This window comes from Oreochromis niloticus, unplaced genomic scaffold, assembly GCF_001858045.2.
Source record: "Oreochromis niloticus isolate F11D_XX unplaced genomic scaffold, O_niloticus_UMD_NMBU tig00002548_pilon, whole genome shotgun sequence".
NCBI lineage: Eukaryota > Metazoa > Chordata > Actinopteri > Cichliformes > Cichlidae > Oreochromis > Oreochromis niloticus.
In genome coordinates, this window is record NW_020327662.1 from 264,745 (window position 1) to 269,865 (window position 5,121).

At 40.5% G+C, this 5,121-nt stretch overlaps 1 long non-coding RNA gene across 5 annotated transcripts; it reads left to right on the plus strand.

The window, feature by feature from the left end:
• The first annotated feature begins 439 nt into the window (after positions 1–439).
• LOC109199783 (uncharacterized) lies at positions 440–4,886 on the plus strand. Of its 5 annotated transcripts, none has more exons than XR_003217820.1 (3): positions 440–2,050; positions 3,129–3,217; positions 3,591–4,886. It is a non-coding gene; the product is annotated as an uncharacterized LOC109199783 (long non-coding RNA). The 5 variants fall into 5 exon arrangements; XR_002060089.2 differs by lacking the exon at positions 440–2,050 and having other exon boundaries at positions 2,163–3,217; positions 3,591–4,358; positions 4,439–4,886; XR_002060092.2 differs by lacking the exon at positions 440–2,050 and having other exon boundaries at positions 2,163–3,217; positions 3,591–4,358; positions 4,463–4,886.
• Positions 4,887–5,121: the final 235 nt, after the last annotated feature.

The window sequence follows — 5,121 nt, forward strand, 5'->3', positions numbered from 1 at the left end:
GTCTGCTAGTTTTTTAGACTGACTGTTATTGATAGTGTCAGCTTTGACTGAAGGACGTCTTCTTTTGTGCATGCGGGCCGCTTTGAGCGTTCACACTAGAGCGCGTTTGCTGTCGCATTTTATTTGTAGTGTGAACAAGCAGACAAAAAAATCGGATTTGATCAAAAAATCGGAATTGAGCATCAAGACCTGCAGTGTGAACGTAGCCTAATTTCAGCTAAAGCACACACAACGCGCTCTGTTTAGACCCAGAGCAACAGTATTGTGTGACTGATGGTCCTTAATATAAAGACTTCAGACTTTACGTTTCCCAATTTTTGCTTTAAGTTAATTTGTTATTTACATAATAATGTTAATAACCTAATAATGATCCTTATTGCTGTTTTAGAGGAGCGCTGCTTCAAAAGAGAAAGTGACCCAGATCAGATTTGAAAATATCAGATTTGTGCCGTTCACACTGTCACACCATGATCGGATATTCGTCGCATAGGGTCAAAAAAATCGGATTTGATGCGCTTTCGCCTGCAGTGTGAACGCAGCCTGAAAGGTAGCAGCAAACTACTGTGAAAGCTACTGTGACACGAGCTTTCACAGTAGCGTTTCTAACTTACTAGTTAGTAAGTCTGTAGTTCCTGCCTTGTTTAAACCATTGTGTTAGTAATTCCAGCTTTGTGTCCGAGTCCTGCACTTTTGGTCTTCACTCTGACTGCCACGCACAGGTTATTAAGACAGTCACATTACTGTGGACCTTTGACCTCTTCCTTAAGGTCAAATAAGGTCAAACTTTCATAAAATGCTTTCTCATATTTAAAACTATGCTTAAAATTCTACTGCCTTTGTTTGCATTTTCATTAGGAAATAATAATACAGATTCTAAATATGACATTGGCCACAAAATGTGTTATTTCTTCGAAGAAAGTATTGTAAAGCCAAAGAATACATCAGAAATATAAGAGTATTCTGGTGAAAGTAAAGAGAATTAGCTGCCTCGGCAGAGAGTTGCTCTGACTGCTTCTTTCTTTAGACAATAATTCTGATGGCAAAAAAAAGACTGTTTTTAGCCTGAATGAAGGTTTGCTTCTTGTTATTTGAAGCTGTTGTTCTGAATTTGAATCTGCTGACTAATACAAATTAATCTTAAAATGCATTTAGATAATCTCTTCATGTTTTTGATTGCACATATAGATGAATTTATACCAAAATTAATTAAATAGCTAAAGTGTTACGTTCTGTAATGAAGTATTTTAAATTAATTTTAAGTTAAACACTGTAATGTCATTTAAAAATCAAACATTTAAACATTATTTAACCATAAACATTATTGTTTTTTCCACTTCAGTAAAATCTGAATGTTGACTTCACTGGAACAAACAGGTTTTATCTGCTCATGCTGGCTGTTTGCAGTTAAAGGGGAGAACAGAGTCCCATCACTGATGACTGATCACTTTCTGCTCATAGTTTTAAGTTTAGTATGATTTTATTAGCTATAAAACTGTCCCAGTTTCATTGAGCGCTGAGGATGAACCAACACATTACCGTCTGTGTGCTTAACTGGTGACAGATTAAAGATAAGAGATCTGTGTGTGTTGATGTGTTAACTTTAAAATCTGCCGTCTGACTGCTCAGACTGAGTCAGAGTAAAGTTCACATGCTGACGTGTGGAGACGTGAAACCTTGTTGTAGCTGCAGGTGTGAACACACTGATCCCAGATCAGCTGTATTTGTAACATGAACATTTCTGCTGCAAAGCTTCAAATGTTCAGCATGTTTCTCTGTTTCCAGTCTATAGATCCAGTCACACTTTCTACCTTCACCTGTGCAGTAAAGACTGAGAGCAGAGCTGAAACCAACCGTCCAATCAGGGAGCAGCATCAACACCTGAGCTTCATTCAGACTCTGTTATTGAAGATGTTGTTGGTACAAAGTTCATCTGCTGCTCACATGAATCCATGAAAGATTTATTTCACTGAATGTTTCTTCAAAGCTCATTTCAACCTGTTGAAGTCATGAATGAAAGTGCAGACTGAGAGTGGATCACATGATGTTTAAGGTGTGTCATGTGACATGTTCAGTATTGTCACACATGTCTAGATTGTCCCTGATATCATAACTGCTCAAACACTGATGATTATATTTGAAGAATTATTACTGATGGCAGCAAAGTTTGAATGGAGCTCTCTGTCTGTGCTGATTTGTCGCCCTCTGGAGGTCAAAACACAAACTGCATGATGTCACTGTAACCACCACAGTGACAGGAAGTGTTTTTAAATGACTGAAACACTGAAATGATGCTAACGGCTGTCGTTAGGCTCACTGACAGCAGTGCTGATGTGTTCATGTCAAACACTGGCTCAGGTCAGACTCCTTCATCCTGCTCCACAGCCACACAACCACATGATTAAGGACCAGTGGACTTTCCAGTATCACATCTGTTAGCTTGGTGTCTCAAATGAAAGAATAGATGTGGATCTGTGTCAGAGCAGCTTCTTCCTCCATGGATGTCCACGAGCATCAGTCCAGCTGCTTTAATTCAATTCAATTCAATTTTATTTATATAGCGCCAAATCACAACAAAAGTAGCCTCAGGGCCAGCAGAAGGTGGAAGAGGAGGAGGATGGATCAGTGTGTGACGCCCTGTGACTCTCACTGATGCTGCCCTCACATCTGTTTTCCTGTTGGATGGAAACGGGCCACCGTCTGGCATGTCTCGTAGTCTGTGTGACATTACTCGTGTCATGTCAGGTTAAGTGTTTTCAGGATTGTTGTGCAGTTCATGTTTAAGTTATTCATGTATTGCACTGTGCACAAGGTTCTAGTTTAGTTTCTCCACTGCCCTTTCTGCTTTATGTTGCCCTGTATCAGCCATAATATAGGCTCACCTTTTGTTATAGATATTTCTGTGTCTGTGCCTGTGTCCATACCTGGGTCCAACACACACACACCTCCGCACAGTCTGCCTCAGCCGATCGTGACACAGTTATCAGCCCCATAACTGTGGCTCAGATTGGCACCTGCTAGCAGGCTCAGTAGGTCATTATCACCAATTCATGAGCCGCAGCGCTGTGTCCCAAAAATATTATTTCTCTTATCGACTTGAAACCATTGACATGATCTTTATTTTAAAACAGGTGAGCAGATCCAGTGTCATCAGTGAGCTGGTGAAAACAGGACAAGAACATCAGCCTGGACTGTGTGTGTGCTGTCCTCACATATACATGTCAGTATCTTCTTTTACTATATGGCACAAGAACAACATTTCCTGTTTATAAAACACTGTTTGGTGTTTATCAGACAAACACCCACATAGCAAGCAGGTCTGGCCCAGATCTGGTATCAAGCCGGCACTGCTGGCTGACTTCCATAAGACGTATGTCATCCAGATACAGGCCAGGCCTGGCATAGATGCCACTGTTTATGTGACTGCATGCCATATCTGGCCTGATTGTGCTTTGGGTTATGTGGCCCAGGCTCATAGAAAACAGGTCTTGGGAGGAGGAAGTCATCAGATCTAGGTATACATATTTCTGTATTAGTAGTCAAAATGACTCATTTAGATTCAAACTGAGACAGCTAACATTTCCTACTTATAGAAGTGCAGCTCCTTCAGAGATGGGACAAAGAGGAGGTCACCAGCCTGCTGAGGCCAAGTTCGATTTGATTTTCCAGTCAACGCTGAGAGACTTTGACCAGGAAGTCAGAGGTCAGCTCATGCTGTGAGCAGGAAATGAATCAAGGAAGAAGGATCGCTCTACTCAATCTCAAAGAAAATCTCCTGGTACTTGTTTTATAGCTGTTATTTATATTCATTATGTCCATTATAATGATGAGCCTTTTGATATTAACAAGCACGTTTTCATTGTCACAGAGGGAAACGTTGTATTTTCTGCGTCTCTTCCTCACAGTAAAGATATTTGTATCGCACTCCTGCAAAGAAGATTCTGCAGGTAAACTGTTGATGGGACAATAAACAAATTTCACTTTGCAAAATGTTCTGCAGGGAGGTTGTGGTTGCTTCTTAGACTACCATGACCTGGATGACTGAGAACCTACGCAGACACATTCTGAAGGAAGGGCTCCACACTTATTGTACTGATTTAACTGAGTTCATTGTCATCTAGCAAATTTTGCTTTAATGTGTCTCTATCGACAACACAAAGCATTTTTTTCATTATTTATAAAACGTAGAAGACTTAAAATATATCTGCAGTGCTCGGTGTAAATTCAGTGATTCAAGCTGCAGTTGGTTGGAGTCCAACAGTCTGCAGTGGCCTCCACAGTCCACCGTCTTCACATCACAAGGACAGTTTCCACATGTCTGTGACGTCTCCTTGCACTTGTACTTATGCCTTGATGAACAAGTAGGTAGAGTTCAAATGTGGGTTTTCAGTGAGTTTATAAGTACAGTTTACTGTTACTGCTGCTGTTTGTGTTTTGTCAGGTTTGTTTCATGAATATTTCTCAGACAGAAGAAGGTGATATTCCAAGGGAGCTGAAAAGGAGAGCCGTCGATGCCTTACATTTGAAGAGCAGAGCAGCTGAAGAAAAGCTGTGACTCCAACGTGAGATGGACGCTGTGATTCATCACCAGCAACACACTGACCTGCATCCATCCATAGATGACACTCAGTTCCACAGCTGTTCCTGTTCACAGCTGCATCCAGTTAGAGAGGAAACTGTATAATGCAATGATGATGTTCCAGTGTCCTGCAGATGGCGTTCTTGCAACGCGTTCAAAGAGCCGACACTTTGATGATGCTGCTCTACTCAACTTACTTTAGCCTGGGTTGCACTCTATATGAGCAGCTTCCACTCTGGTTTCACTGTTAAATACACTTGTTTGATTTCACTTGGAAAAGCTGAAAAATAAATATGTTATTGCAAAATTATTTGTTGGTACATTTCTTGAGGGTCAAATATCTTGTTTGATTTGAGGAATGAACTGTTAAGGTGTTAAAAATGAATCAGGTTAAAATATTTCAATTTTCAATTTCAATTTTATTTATATAGCGCCAAATCACAACAAAAGTCGCCTCAAGGCGCTTCATAGGTACAGAGAAAAACCCAACAATCATATGACCCCCTATGAGCAAGCACTTTGGTGACAGTGGGAAGGAAAAACTC